Below are 16,907 nucleotides of genomic sequence, written 5' to 3'. Positions count from 1 at the left end.
ACGAACGACAAAAGAAGGAGCTCAAACATCAAGGTGACGCGCTACTTGTTCGTCAGATTGCGGTTTCTGGAAAGTTCGCACTAGTAGCGACATCTCGTTTTCTGTTCCGGATGTTCATAGAGGGCGCACCCACGAAAGTTGCGCCTAAATGGGAAAAAACAATGTTTGTTATGGGCGCACTCGGTGAGTGATCTGTGCATTTTTTGTGCAGTTTACTCGAAAAAAAGGCAAAGTGCCGGAAGACCTCATGCTTCATTCAGCGGTTTCTATTGTTTTGATCTGACTTAATTGTTATCAACGGACATTTATCTACCTTTATTAAGTTATTTCAACACTGGTAGCGCTTACCTTTACTTTTAAATCCCCTAAAATCACGGTCTTAACTCAGCACACCCTGTCCATTTTCAGCGCTGTCGAAATTGCGGTCACGTGACTGCGCAGCTACTGCGCCCTAACTCGAAATCGGTGTCATGGGAGTGTCGCTGTGACCACCGGTCGTCAAGATATAAGCCCGGAAAGGAGCACGCGTCGCACCGATTTCGGCCGATATCGCCATTCTTCGCGCCCCGTGTTAAACCAATGGCGAGCGTGGCTCGTGCTCGCGACGCCGCCAGAGACGCAACCCTGGTCGGATTGCGCCCAGATTTTAATACGATCGTTCGATTTGACCGCGCTTGTCGACTGCCAAATTTCACGCTCCTACATGGCGCCGTTCCGGCGCAAGACACCCAGATGTGGATGACACTTTGCGATTGTTTCAGACAGACGTACGTACAGACCGACAACTTCTCTTTTATAATATAGCCGACTAGAATACAGGTTTGCGACTTACGCATACGTGTTTGTGACTAACGTATGTATGTTTTAAGAAAATTCGGTCGTCCCTACGCAGTAGATAGGTCAGTAAAATACACACCCTACGCCTGTGATATCCCTACACTACCCTACTACTGCACTAACCTACCACTCCCCCTACCCCTACCCCTACACTACTCAACCCAGCTCTACCCCTACACTAACCCTACACTAACCCCCTTCCTACACTACCCCTACACTGCCGCTACTTTACCCCTGCCCCAACCCCTGCCACTACTTAACCTCAACCCTACCCTACCCTAGCCTACCCTACCCCTGCCCCAACCCCTGCCACTACTTAACCCCAGCCCTACCCTACCCTACCTACCCTACCTACCCAACCCCACCCCACCCTACCCTACCCTACCCTACCCTACTCTATCATACCTTACATATACTATCCCATACCCTACCCATACTCTTTTCACACCGAAGCGGTGTTCCAAATTTGAGTGCAATCGGCTTATTAGTTCTTGAGATATAAAAGCGGTCCCTACACGTGCGTACACGCTAGTTGAAACTCCAGATTACTTGCGCTAGCCACCTGTCTAAATGGTTCCCAACAGTGTGCAAAATTTGAGCGACATCGACCCAGCCGTTTCTTAGATGGAGAAGCGGACCCTGTCACCTCACGTGTACACGTGCAGTCGGTCCACCACATCTGTAACACACCAGTAAAACGCCTTTTGGGCGAAGAACGAGCGAGCGAGATAGTGAGCCCTGCACGTGCGCAAGGGCGAGAGGGTACTTCCAACGGGCTGGTGCAAAGCACCCTTCTAACCGGTCGCTAGCGGTGTGCCAAATTTGAACGCAATCGGCCCAGCCGTTCCTGAGATCCGGAAGCGGCATTCTGCACGTGCGCACGTGCAAGCGGGGTCCAAAGTTCAAACTGACTTTTGCACGGCACCCTAATAACTGGTCCCCAACCGTGTACCAAATTTGAGCGCAATCGGCCCAGCCGTTCTCGAGATCTGGGAGCGCCCCCTGCACGTGTGCACGTGCTGTAGCACCCCAACTTTAACACATGCAGATGAATTATCTGATGGAAACCTAACTGTGTACCGAGTTTCAAATCAATCGGCCCAACCGTTGTGCCCTTATTGAGGTTGCAATTTTGGGGGTTCCTAAAAAATGTCCAACTTTACCACGCGCCACGTGCGGTGGTTCGCAAGAACGCATGGTGGCCATCACACCACAAAACTTTTACGTCCAAGTGACATTCAGTAAAGAAGACCGCTAGTCAATCGGATGTCCCGTTCCTAAGATATTAGCTTTTGAAGAGCGTCCCCACGGCCGGCCGCTCATACTCAGGATTTTCCCTTAATTCAGTATGAACTCGCTCGCTCGCTGCGCTCGCTCGCTCGTAATGACCATGCATCGCCTGGTGAGTAGTGAGTGCCCTGCCTACCGACAATCCAAGTTTCAGAGGATTCGGCCTAATGACATCTAAGTTATCGCTGTTTCAAAGTTATGTTATTTGCTGTCGAGCGTTTATGTTAACTGTTTTCGAATTCCCCTAGGCGAGAGGTGGATTGCGGCCTTGCTGTGCTGACCATTGTCAAAAGTTCAAAGGCATGTCGGCGATAAGCCATCGATCGGAATTTGTCGGAAAATACGTCTAACGTTAAATAGTATAACGTCACGTTCCGCCACCTCGTGAATCTATGTATGTATAGCACACCGGGCCCTCTTAGCAAATGCCGGCCGGCCGGATGCTACCTTTGGACAAAGGCGAGCGAAAAAGTTCGAAACTGGCCGGTCGCGAACTCCCCGCCTCCGGATTTCCAGCCGGACACCCAACCCACTCGGCCACGCGGCCAGTTGGCGAGCGGCAAGTATTACGCGTATTGAAAGCACACGGTGATATTCCCTTCATCGCCGCCGCGTTCAATGCCCGCCGCCGCTACGACGGAAAACGTGCGTCAAAAACGGTACAATCATTGCGCTGTTTCTTAGAGCCCTTGTTGACTTTTTGAAAATATTTTGGGTGTGTAGTGATCAGAAAAAAATGCTCTTTCAGTCAATGATAGATTTATAGCCATAGGTCTATGTTATCAGTACATTATGACGGTGTAAAGATGATCATACCGTGTAAACGTAAAACTTGCAAATTGTAAGCGCTTAATTATAAAGATGCGTGAGTGAATGGCCGAAAATCTATGTTTTCTGAAAAGGTCCGATCCTATTGTAGTCCGTGAACTGCATCCCGTGTCGATCAAATGCACCGTTTTCAAATGCCAATGCATTTCCTGAAAAGTATAAAAAACGGCCCATTTTTCAAGTTTATAGGCCATTTCTTTGCGTGTGGTGATTGTTTTACGAAACTATGTGTTGCATACGCCAGGTCTGTTTCCGCTCTATCGATCGGTGGTAACCCCGTGTCGCTGGGACCCTCCGTTCCCGAGATATACGCAAAAGAGTCGAACCGTTTTTTCGGACGGTCGCCGTTTTCCGCGCCTAATGTTAAACCAATGGCGATCGTACCTCTTTTTTAAGACGCTGCCGACGACGTCTCCGTCGGCGGATGGCAACCAAATTTTAATACGATGTTTCGATTCACCTAGAAAATGCGCCCTCAAAATTTCATGCCGCTGCGCTGCACCGTTCCGGCGCTAGACACGCAAATAGCGATGACAGGTCTCGGCTGTGACCGACAACTTCAAATTTATAATATAGGGGGACTAGAATACAGGTTTGTGACTCAGAGGCAGATCCAGCTCAGAGCTTTTTTTGGGGGGGGGGGGCAAACCATAACAATTTATCGATTCTTTCCATGCATCGTTTATAGGCGTAATGTTAAAATTATGCCGTTGGGGGGGGGGGGGGCAAATGCCCATTTTGCCCCCTGGATCCGCCACTGTTGCGACTTACGCATAGGTTTTAGAGTTTAGGTTTGTGACTTACGCATATGTTTTAGAGGTTTGCATACGCATACATACGCAAATGCTAATAGTGCTAACTTATCCCTGCACTACCTCCTACACTATCCTACTCCTACACTAACTTAACCCTAAGCTACTTTACTCCTGCACTACACCTACTCCAAAAATACCCCTACTCCAACCCCTGCCTAACCCTACTCAGCCCATATCGTACTCCTACTCACCCAGCTCTACCACTACACTAACCCTACACAACCCCTCTTCTACACTTCCCATACACTGCCCCTACTTTACCCCTGTCCCAAGCCCTGCCACCACGTAACCTAAACCCCTACCCTACCCTACCCTGCCCTACCCTACCCTACCCAACTCTACCCTACCCTACCCAACTCTACCCTACCCTACCCAACTCTACCCTACCCTAGTATACCCTACCCCCCCCCCCCTACCTTACCCTACCCTACTCTATCATACTTTACATATACTATCCCATACCCTACCCATACTCTTTTCATACTCGACCGAAGCGGTGTTCCAAATTTGAGTGCAATCGGCTTCTTAGTTCTTGAGATATAAAAGCGGTCCCTACACGTGCGTACACGCTAGTTGAAACTCCAGATGACTTGCGCCAGCCACCTGTCTAAATGGTTCCCAACAGTGTGCAAAATTTGAGCGACATCGACCCAGCCGTTTCTTAGATGGAGAAGCTGACCCTGTCACCTCACGTGTACACGTGCAGTCGGTCCACCACATCTGTAACACACCAGTAAAACGCCTTTTGGGCGAAGAACGAGCGAGCGAGATAGTGAGCCCTGCACGTGCGCAAGGGCGAGAGGGTACTTCCAACGGGCTTGTGCAAAGCACCCTTCTAGCCGGTCGCTAGCGGTGTGCCAAATTTGAACGCAACCGGCCCAGCCGTTCCTGAGATCTGGAAGCGGCATTCTGTACGTGCGCACGTGCAAGCGGGGTCCAAACTGACTTTTGCACGGCACCCTACTAACTGGTCCCCAACCGTGTACCAAATGTGAGCGCAATCGGCCCAGCCGTTCTCGAGATCTGGGAGCGCCCCCTGCACGTGCGCACGTGCTGTAGCACCCCAACCTTAACACATGCAGATGAATTATCTGATGGAGACCTAACTGTGTACCGAGTTTTAAATCAATCGGCCCAACCGTTGTGCCGTTATTGAGGTTGTAATTTTTGGGTTCTTAAAAATTGTCCAACTTTACCACGCACCACGTGCGGTGGTTGGCAAGAACGCATGGTGGCCATCACACCACAAAACTTTTACGTCCAAGTGACATTCAGTAAAGAAGACCGCTTGTCAATCTGATGTCCTGTTCCTAGGATGTATGACCACCTCCTGAATATATGTATAGCACACCGGGCCCTCTTAGCAATTGCCGGCCGGCCGGATGCTACCTTCGGACAAAGGCGAGCGAAAAAGATCGACAATGACCGGCCGCGAACTCGCCGCCTCCGGATTTCCAGCCGGACACCCAATCCACTCGGCCACGCGGCCAGTGGACGAGCGGCGAGTATTACGCGTATTCAAAGCACACGGTGGTATTTCCGTCATCCGGCCGCCGCGTTCAATGCTCGCCGCCGCTACGACGGAAAACGTGCGTCAAAAACGGTACAACAATTGCGCTGTTTCTTAGAGCCCTTGTTGACTTTTTGAAAATATTTTGGGTGTGCAGTGATCAGAAAAAAATGCTCTTTCAGTCAATGGTAGATTTATAGCCATAGGTCTATGTTATCAGTACATTATGACGGTGTAAAGATGATCATACCGTGTAAACGTAAAACTTGCAAATTGTAAGCGCTTAATTATAAAGATGTGTGAGTGAATGGCCGAAAATCTATGTTTTCTGAAAAGGTCCGATCCTATTGTAGTCCGTGAACTGCATCCCGTGTCGATCAAATGCACCGTTTTCAAATGCCAATGCATTTCCTGAAAAGTATAAAAAACGGTCCATTTTTCAAGTTTATAGGCCATTTCTTTGCGTGTGGTGATTGTTTTACGAAACTATGTGTTGCATACGCCAGGTCTGTTTCCGCTCTATCGATCGGTGGTAACCCCGTGTCGCTGGGACCCTCCGTTCCCGAGATATACGCAAAAGAGTCGAACCGTTTTTTTCGGACGGTCGCCGTTTTCCGCGCCTAATGTTAAACCAATGGCGATCGTACCTCTTTTTTAAGACGCTGCCGACGACGTCTCCGTCGGCGGATGGCAACCAAATTTTAATACGATGTTTCGATTCACCTAGAAAATGCGCCCTCAAAATTTCATGCCGCTGCTCTGCACCGTTCCGGCGCTAGACACGCAAATAGCGATGACAGGTCTCGGCTGTGACCGACAACTTCAAATTTATAATATAGGGGGACTAGAATACAGGTTTGCGACCCATATCGTACTCCTACTCACCCAGCTCTACCCCTACACTAACCCTACACAACCCCTCTTCTACACTTCCCATTCACTGCCCCTACTTTACCCCTGTCCCAAGCCCTGCCACTACGTAACCTCAACCCCTACCCTACCCTACCCTACCCTACCCCTGCCCCAACCCCTGCCACTACTTAACCTCAGCCCTACCCTACACTACCCTACCTACCCTACCTACCCAACCCCACCCCACCCTACCCTACCCTACCCTACCCTACTCTATCATACCCTACATATACTATCCCATACCCTACCCATACTCTTTTCATACTCGACCGAAGCGGTGTTCCAAGTTTGAGTGCAATCGGCTTATTAGTTCTTGAGATATAAAAGCGGTCCCTACACGTGCGTACACGCTAGTTGAAACTCCAGATGACTTGCGCCAGCCACCTGTCTAAATGGTTCCCAACAGTGTGCAAAATTTGAGCGACATCGACCCAGCCGTTTCTTAGATGGAGAAGCGGACCCTGTCACCTCACGTGTACACGTGCAGTCGGTCCAACGCACCTGTAACACATGACCATGCATCGCCTGGTGAGTGGTGAGTGCCCTGCCTACCGACAATCTAAGTTTCAGGGGAATCGGCCCAATGACATCTAAGTTATTGCTGTTTCGAAGTTATGTTATTTGCTGTCGAGCGTTTATGTTAACTGTTTTCGAATTCCCCTAGGGGAGAGGTGGATTGCGGCCTTGCTGTGCTGACCATTGTCAAAAATTCAAAGGCATATCGGCGATAAGCCATCGATCGGAATTTGTCGGAAAATACGTCTAACGTCACGTTCCGCCACCTCGTGAATGTATGTATAGCACACCGGGCCCTCTTAGCAATTGCCGGCCGGCCGGATGCTACCTTCGGACAAAGGCGAGCGAAAAAGATCGACAATGACCGGCCGCGAACTCACCGCCTCCGGATTTCCAGCCGGACACCCAACCCACTCGGCCACGCGGCCAGTGGACGAGCGGCGAGTATTACGCGTATTCAAAGCACACGGTGGTATTTCCGTCATCCGGCCGCCGCGTTCAATGCCCGCCGCCGCTACGACGGAAAACGTGCGTCAAAAACGGTACAACAATTGCGCTGTTTCTTAGAGCCCTTGTTGACTTTTTGAAAATATTTTGGGTGTGTAGTGATCAGAAAAAAATGCTCTTTCAGTCAATGGTAGATTTATAGCCATAGGTCTATGTTATCAGTACATTATGACGGTGTAAAGATGATCATACCGTGTAAACGTAAAACTTGCAAATTGTAAGCGCTTAATTATAAAGATGTGTGAGTGAATGGCCGAAAATCTATGTTTTCTGAAAAGGTCCGATCCTATTGTAGTCCGTGAACTGCATCCCGTGTCGATCAAATGCACCGTTTTCAAATGCCAATGCATTTCCTGAAAAGTATAAAAAACGGCCCATTTTTCAAGTTTATAGGCCATTTCTTTGCGTGTGGTGATTGTTTTACAAAACTATGTGCTGCATACGCCAGGTCTGTTTCCGCTCTATCGATCAGTGGTAACCCCGTGTCGCTGTGACCCTCCGTTCCCGAGATATACGCAAAAGAGTCGAACCGTTTTTTCGGACGGTGGCCGTTTTCCGCGCCTAATGTTAAACCAATGGCGATCGTACCTCTTTTTTAAGACGCTGCCGACGACGTCTCCGTCGGCGGATGGCAACCAAATTTTAATACGATGTTTCGATTCACCTAGAAAATGCGCCCTCAAAATTTCATGCCGCTGCTCTGCACCGTTCCGGCGCTAGACACGCAAATAGCGATGACAGGTCTCGGCTGTGACCGACAACTTCAAATTTATAATATAGGGGGACTAGAATACAGGTTTGCGACCCATATCGTACTCCTACTCACCCAGCTCTACCCCTACACTAACCCTACACAACCCCTCTTCTACACTTCCCATTCACTGCCCCTACTTTACCCCTGTCCCAAGCCCTGCCACTACGTAACCTCAACCCCTACCCTACCCTACCCTACCCTACCCCTGCCCCAACCCCTGCCACTACTTAACCTCAGCCCTACCCTACACTACCCTACCTACCCTACCTACCCAACCCCACCCCACCCTACCCTACCCTACCCTACCCTACTCTATCATACCCTACATATACTATCCCATACCCTACCCATACTCTTTTCATACTCGACCGAAGCGGTGTTCCAAGTTTGAGTGCAATCGGCTTATTAGTTCTTGAGATATAAAAGCGGTCCCTACACGTGCGTACACGCTAGTTGAAACTCCAGATGACTTGCGCCAGCCACCTGTCTAAATGGTTCCCAACAGTGTGCAAAATTTGAGCGACATCGACCCAGCCGTTTCTTAGATGGAGAAGCGGACCCTGTCACCTCACGTGTACACGTGCAGTCGGTCCAACGCACCTGTAACACATGACCATGCATCGCCTGGTGAGTGGTGAGTGCCCTGCCTACCGACAATCTAAGTTTCAGGGGAATCGGCCCAATGACATCTAAGTTATTGCTGTTTCGAAGTTATGTTATTTGCTGTCGAGCGTTTATGTTAACTGTTTTCGAATTCCCCTAGGGGAGAGGTGGATTGCGGCCTTGCTGTGCTGACCATTGTCAAAAATTCAAAGGCATATCGGCGATAAGCCATCGATCGGAATTTGTCGGAAAATACGTCTAACGTCACGTTCCGCCACCTCGTGAATGTATGTATAGCACACCGGGCCCTCTTAGCAATTGCCGGCCGGCCGGATGCTACCTTCGGACAAAGGCGAGCGAAAAAGATCGACAATGACCGGCCGCGAACTCACCGCCTCCGGATTTCCAGCCGGACACCCAACCCACTCGGCCACGCGGCCAGTGGACGAGCGGCGAGTATTACGCGTATTCAAAGCACACGGTGGTATTTCCGTCATCCGGCCGCCGCGTTCAATGCCCGCCGCCGCTACGACGGAAAACGTGCGTCAAAAACGGTACAACAATTGCGCTGTTTCTTAGAGCCCTTGTTGACTTTTTGAAAATATTTTGGGTGTGTAGTGATCAGAAAAAAATGCTCTTTCAGTCAATGGTAGATTTATAGCCATAGGTCTATGTTATCAGTACATTATGACGGTGTAAAGATGATCATACCGTGTAAACGTAAAACTTGCAAATTGTAAGCGCTTAATTATAAAGATGTGTGAGTGAATGGCCGAAAATCTATGTTTTCTGAAAAGGTCCGATCCTATTGTAGTCCGTGAACTGCATCCCGTGTCGATCAAATGCACCGTTTTCAAATGCCAATGCATTTCCTGAAAAGTATAAAAAACGGCCCATTTTTCAAGTTTATAGGCCATTTCTTTGCGTGTGGTGATTGTTTTACAAAACTATGTGCTGCATACGCCAGGTCTGTTTCCGCTCTATCGATCAGTGGTAACCCCGTGTCGCTGTGACCCTCCGTTCCCGAGATATACGCAAAAGAGTCGAACCGTTTTTTCGGACGGTGGCCGTTTTCCGCGCCTAATGTTAAACCAATGGCGATCGTACCTCTTTTTTAAGACGCTGCCGACGACGTCTCCGTCGGCGGATGGCAACCAAATTTTAATACGATGTTTCGATTCACCTAGAAAATGCGCCCTCAAAATTTCATGCCGCTGCTCTGCACCGTTCCGGCGCTAGACACGCAAATAGCGATGACAGGTCTCGGCTGTGACCGACAACTTCAAATTTATAATATAGGGGGACTAGAATACAGGTTTACGCGATAACTGTATAGGTTCGAGATATATTAAGGGGATTATTAGTTTGGTTGTCAAAACTTCTAGGTTTAATCAGTAGAGTTTGGTAGTTTCTTCATTAAACTGTATAGTAGGTGTGTATGGCTTTTCGAGGAGCAATGGAGATCCGAATGTTGGGACTTTGAATTGTGAAACGCCGCCCGTCCGCCGCAAAACGCAAACACCGCAAAATGCGCCAAAGGCACGCCCGAAATGCCGACGCAAACGTCGCAAAAAATAAAGAATCGCCCGCCCGACGCAAAAAAAAAACGCAGAAACGCCGCAAAAATAAAACCGTTCGCATCGCACGCACGCTAACCGCCAACCGAAAACGCCTAAAAATCGCCCGCCCGCCACCAAACGCAAACACCGCAAAAAAGCGCCCGCTCGCCCCAAACGCAAACACCGTAAAAAGGAAACAAAAAAGCGCCCGCCCGCCCCCAAACACAAAACGCGCAAAACGCACACCCGAAACGCCAACGCAAACGTCGCAATAAATTAAAACAAATAAAAAATCGCCCGCCCGCCGCAAACCGCAAAAAAACGCAAAAACGCCGCAAAAAATCAAAACCGCCCGCATCACCCGCCCGCCCGCTGCCAAAAACAAACACCGCAAAAACGCAAACACCGCCGCAAAAAAACCGCCCGCATCGCACGCCTGCCCGCCGCCAACCGCGAACGCCGCAAAAAACGGCCGCCCGCCAACAAACGCAAACACCGCAAAAACGCGCAAAACGCACGCCCAAAACACCAACGCAAGCGTCGCAATAAAAAACAGCGCCGCCAACCACGAACAACACATAAAACCGCCCGCATCGCACGCCCAACCGCCGCCAATCGGAAAAGCCGCAAAAGGCCCAACCCTACCCTACCAATATACATACCCTACCCATACCCTACCCTATGTCTAACTTATACCCTACCATACCCAATTTTACCTTACCCTACCCAAACGGCAAACCTACCTCTACCCTATACCTTACCATACCCATACTTTACCCTACCCTACCCATACCCAAAGCTACCTCTATCATATACACTACCCTACCCATACAATAAATACCCTACCCTACCCTACCCATACGTACCCTACCCTACCCTATCCAAAGCCTACCCTACCCATACCCTACCCTTCCCATACCGCACCCTACCTATACCCGTCATACGCATGCCCTACTTATACTTGACCGAGGGGTTTTACAAAATTTGAGTGCTATCGTCCTACCTGTTCTTGAGATATGTATAAATAAGCCCCTGCACGTGCGCACGCGCTTACTGAGACTCCAGATGACTTATGTGAGCCACCTGTCTAAATTGTCCCTAACAGTGTACAAATTTGATTATATCGACCCAGGGATTCATCAGATGTAGAAACGGACCCCCTCACGTGCACACGTGCATGAGTCCACCCCACCTGTGACGCATGACCCTACATCGCTTGGTGAGTGCCCTGCCTGCCGACAGTCCAAGTTTCAGCGCAATCGGCCCAGAAACGGCTGAGTTATATGCAAGTAAAATTTTCAATGGTTTGCAATATCCGTAAGCGGGCGGTGCCTTGCAGGCTATGCCGTGCTGACTGATTGGCAAAAGTTTAATGACATGCCGGCTATAAGCCATCGATCGGATTTCATCGGAAAATATGTCTAACGTTAACAAAACACGGTGGTATGCCTGAGGCATTTTTACGGAAGTTGATTGACTTTTTGATAATTTTTTTGGTGGATATTGATCAGAAAAGAATGCGCTATCCGAATATGTGTGTTTCATGGTCAATTTTCAACGTTTTCGATACGTTATGATGTTGTAAAGGACAGGGCACTCCGCGCGCATCAAACTTTCAAATGAATTTTACATTATTAAGGAAATGGTAGAAATAATCACTTTTTGTTTACCATTATCCATTCTCTCGTATATTTACCTAAAAAATGGTACCACACCGATTTCATTCGGCCAAACCGTTTTCAAACGGCAACGATTTTTCCTCCACGAGGCACGAAATCGGCCATTTTTTCACAACAATTGGTCCTGATGTGCACGTGACGCGCCCAACGTTATAAAACCATATCAACACGCTAGCTTCATCTCTCCTCTATCGATCGGTGGCAACCGCGTGTCGCTGTGACCACCGGTCGTCAAGATATAAGCCCGGAAAGGAGCACGCGTCGCACCGATTTCGGCCGATATCGCCATTCTTCGCGCCCCGTGTTAAACCAATGGCGAGCGTGGCTCGTGCTCGCGACGCCGCCAGAGACGCAACCCTGGTCGGATTGCGCCCAGATTTTAATACGATCGTTCGATTTGACCGCGCTTGTCGACTGCCAAATTTCACGCTCCTACATGGCGCCGTTCCGGCGCAAGACACCCAGATGTGGATGACACTTTGCGATTGTTTCAGACAGACGTACGTACAGACCGACAACTTCTCTTTTATAATATAGCCGACTAGAATACAGGTTTACGCGATAACTGTATAGGTTCGAGATATATTAAGGGGATTATTAGTTTGGTTGTCAAAACTTCTAGGTTTAATAAGTAGAGTTTGGTAGTTTCTTCATTAAACTGTATAGTAGGTGTGTATGGCTTTTCGAGGAGCAATGGAGATCCGAATGTTGGGACTTTGAATTGTGAAACGCCGCCCGTCCGCCGCAAAACGCAAACACCGCAAAATGCGCCAAAGGCACGCCCGAAATGCCGACGCAAACGTCGCAAAAAATAAAGAATCGCCCGCCCGACGCAAAAAAAACGCAGAAACGCCGCAAAAATAAAACCGTTCGCATCGCACGCACGCTAACCGCCAACCGAAAACGCCTAAAAATCGCCCGCCCGCCACCAAACGCAAACACCGCAAAAAAGCGCCCGCTCGCCCCAAACGCAAACACCGTAAAAAGGAAACAAAAAAGCGCCCGCCCGCCCCCAAACACAAAACGCGCAAAACGCACACCCGAAACGCCAACGCAAACGTCGCAATAAATTAAAACAAATAAAAAATCGCCCGCCCGCCGCAAACCGCAAAAAAACGCAAAAACGCCGCAAAAAATCAAAACCGCCCGCATCACCCGCCCGCCCGCTGCCAAAAACAAACACCGCAAAAACGCAAACACCGCCGCAAAAAAACCGCCCGCATCGCACGCCTGCCCGCCGCCAACCGCGAACGCCGCAAAAAACGGCCGCCCGCCAACAAACGCAAACACCGCAAAAACGCGCAAAACGCACGCCCAAAACACCAACGCAAGCGTCGCAATAAAAAACAGCGCCGCCAACCACGAACAACACATAAAACCGCCCGCATCGCACGCCCAACCGCCGCCAATCGGAAAAGCCGCAAAAGGCCCAACCCTACCCTACCAATATACATACCCTACCCATACCCTACCCTATGTCTAACTTATACCCTACCATACCCAATTTTACCTTACCCTACCCAAACGGCAAACCTACCTCTACCCTATACCTTACCATACCCATACTTTACCCTACCCTACCCATACCCAAAGCTACCTCTATCATATACACTACCCTACCCATACAATAAATACCCTACCCTACCCTACCCATACGTACCCTACCCTACCCTATCCAAAGCCTACCCTACCCATACCCTACCCTTCCCATACCGCACCCTACCTATACCCGTCATACGCATGCCCTACTTATACTTGACCGAGGGGTTTTACAAAATTTGAGTGCTATCGTCCTACCTGTTCTTGAGATATGTATAAATAAGCCCCTGCACGTGCGCACGCGCTTACTGAGACTCCAGATGACTTATGTGAGCCACCTGTCTAAATTGTCCCTAACAGTGTACAAATTTGATTATATCGACCCAGGGATTCATCAGATGTAGAAACGGACCCCCTCACGTGCACACGTGCATGAGTCCACCCCACCTGTGACGCATGACCCTACATCGCTTGGTGAGTGCCCTGCCTGCCGACAGTCCAAGTTTCAGCGCAATCGGCCCAGAAACGGCTGAGTTATATGCAAGTAAAATTTTCAATGGTTTGCAATATCCGTAAGCGGGCGGTGCCTTGCAGGCTATGCCGTGCTGACTGATTGGCAAAAGTTTAATGACATGCCGGCTATAAGCCATCGATCGGATTTCATCGGAAAATATGTCTAACGTTAACAAAACACGGTGGTATGCCTGAGGCATTTTTACGGAAGTTGATTGACTTTTTGATAATTTTTTTGGTGGATATTGATCAGAAAAGAATGCGCTATCCGAATATGTGTGTTTCATGGTCAATTTTCAACGTTTTCGATACGTTATGATGTTGTAAAGGACAGGGCACTCCGCGCGCATCAAACTTTCAAATGAATTTTACATTATTAAGGAAATGGTAGAAATAATCACTTTTTGTTTACCATTATCCATTCTCTCGTATATTTACCTAAAAAATGGTACCACACCGATTTCATTCGGCCAAACCGTTTTCAAACGGCAACGATTTTTCCTCCACGAGGCACGAAATCGGCCATTTTTTCACAACAATTGGTCCTGATGTGCACGTGACGCGCCCAACGTTATAAAACCATATCAACACGCTAGCTTCATCTCTCCTCTATCGATCGGTGGCAACCGCGTGTCGCTGTGACCACCGGTCGTCAAGATATAAGCCCGGAAAGGAGCACGCGTCGCACCGATTTCGGCCGATATCGCCATTCTTCGCGCCCCGTGTTAAACCAATGGCGAGCGTGGCTCGTGCTCGCGACGCCGCCAGAGACGCAACCCTGGTCGGATTGCGCCCAGATTTTAATACGATCGTTCGATTTGACCGCGCTTGTCGACTGCCAAATTTCACGCTCCTACATGGCGCCGTTCCGGCGCAAGACACCCAGATGTGGATGACACTTTGCGATTGTTTCAGACAGACGTACGTACAGACCGACAACTTCTCTTTTATAATATAGCCGACTAGAATACAGGTTTACGCGATAACTGTATAGGTTCGAGATATATTAAGGGGATTATTAGTTTGGTTGTCAAAACTTCTAGGTTTAATAAGTAGAGTTTGGTAGTTTCTTCATTAAACTGTATAGTAGGTGTGTATGGCTTTTCGAGGAGCAATGGAGATCCGAATGTTGGGACTTTGAATTGTGAAACGCCGCCCGTCCGCCGCAAAACGCAAACACCGCAAAATGCGCCAAAGGCACGCCCGAAATGCCGACGCAAACGTCGCAAAAAATAAAGAATCGCCCGCCCGACGCAAAAAAAAAACGCAGAAACGCCGCAAAAATAAAACCGTTCGCATCGCACGCACGCTAACCGCCAACCGAAAACGCCTAAAAATCGCCCGCCCGCCACCAAACGCAAACACCGCAAAAAAGCGCCCGCTCGCCCCAAACGCAAACACCGTAAAAAGGAAACAAAAAAGCGCCCGCCCGCCCCCAAACACAAAACGCGCAAAACGCACACCCGAAACGCCAACGCAAACGTCGCAATAAATTAAAACAAATAAAAAATCGCCCGCCCGCCGCAAACCGCAAAAAAACGCAAAAACGCCGCAAAAAATCAAAACCGCCCGCATCACCCGCCCGCCCGCTGCCAAAAACAAACACCGCAAAAACGCAAACACCGCCGCAAAAAAACCGCCCGCATCGCACGCCTGCCCGCCGCCAACCGCGAACGCCGCAAAAAACGGCCGCCCGCCAACAAACGCAAACACCGCAAAAACGCGCAAAACGCACGCCCAAAACACCAACGCAAGCGTCGCAATAAAAAACAGCGCCGCCAACCACGAACAACACATAAAACCGCCCGCATCGCACGCCCAACCGCCGCCAATCGGAAAAGCCGCAAAAGGCCCAACCCTACCCTACCAATATACATACCCTACCCATACCCTACCCTATGTCTAACTTATACCCTACCATACCCAATTTTACCTTACCCTACCCAAACGGCAAACCTACCTCTACCCTATACCTTACCATACCCATACTTTACCCTACCCTACCCATACCCAAAGCTACCTCTATCATATACACTACCCTACCCATACAATAAATACCCTACCCTACCCTACCCATACGTACCCTACCCTACCCTATCCAAAGCCTACCCTACCCATACCCTACCCTTCCCATACCGCACCCTACCTATACCCGTCATACGCATGCCCTACTTATACTTGACCGAGGGGTTTTACAAAATTTGAGTGCTATCGTCCTACCTGTTCTTGAGATATGTATAAATAAGCCCCTGCACGTGCGCACGCGCTTACTGAGACTCCAGATGACTTATGTGAGCCACCTGTCTAAATTGTCCCTAACAGTGTACAAATTTGATTATATCGACCCAGGGATTCATCAGATGTAGAAACGGACCCCCTCACGTGCACACGTGCATGAGTCCACCCCACCTGTGACGCATGACCCTACATCGCTTGGTGAGTGCCCTGCCTGCCGACAGTCCAAGTTTCAGCGCAATCGGCCCAGAAACGGCTGAGTTATATGCAAGTAAAATTTTCAATGGTTTGCAATATCCGTAAGCGGGCGGTGCCTTGCAGGCTATGCCGTGCTGACTGATTGGCAAAAGTTTAATGACATGCCGGCTATAAGCCATCGATCGGATTTCATCGGAAAATATGTCTAACGTTAACAAAACACGGTGGTATGCCTGAGGCATTTTTACGGAAGTTGATTGACTTTTTGATAATTTTTTTGGTGGATATTGATCAGAAAAGAATGCGCTATCCGAATATGTGTGTTTCATGGTCAATTTTCAACGTTTTCGATACGTTATGATGTTGTAAAGGACAGGGCACTCCGCGCGCATCAAACTTTCAAATGAATTTTACATTATTAAGGAAATGGTAGAAATAATCACTTTTTGTTTACCATTATCCATTCTCTCGTATATTTACCTAAAAAATGGTACCACACCGATTTCATTCGGCCAAACCGTTTTCAAACGGCAACGATTTTTCCTCCACGAGGCACGAAATCGGCCATTTTTTCACAACAATTGGTCCTGATGTGCACGTGACGCGCCCAAC

The sequence above is a fragment of the Amphibalanus amphitrite genome, unplaced genomic scaffold (genome assembly GCF_019059575.1).
Source record: "Amphibalanus amphitrite isolate SeventyFive unplaced genomic scaffold, NRLGWU_Aamphi_draft 000745F_arrow, whole genome shotgun sequence".
In the NCBI taxonomy this organism is placed as follows: domain Eukaryota; kingdom Metazoa; phylum Arthropoda; class Thecostraca; order Balanomorpha; family Balanidae; genus Amphibalanus; species Amphibalanus amphitrite.
This window is presented reverse-complemented; position numbering follows the sequence as displayed.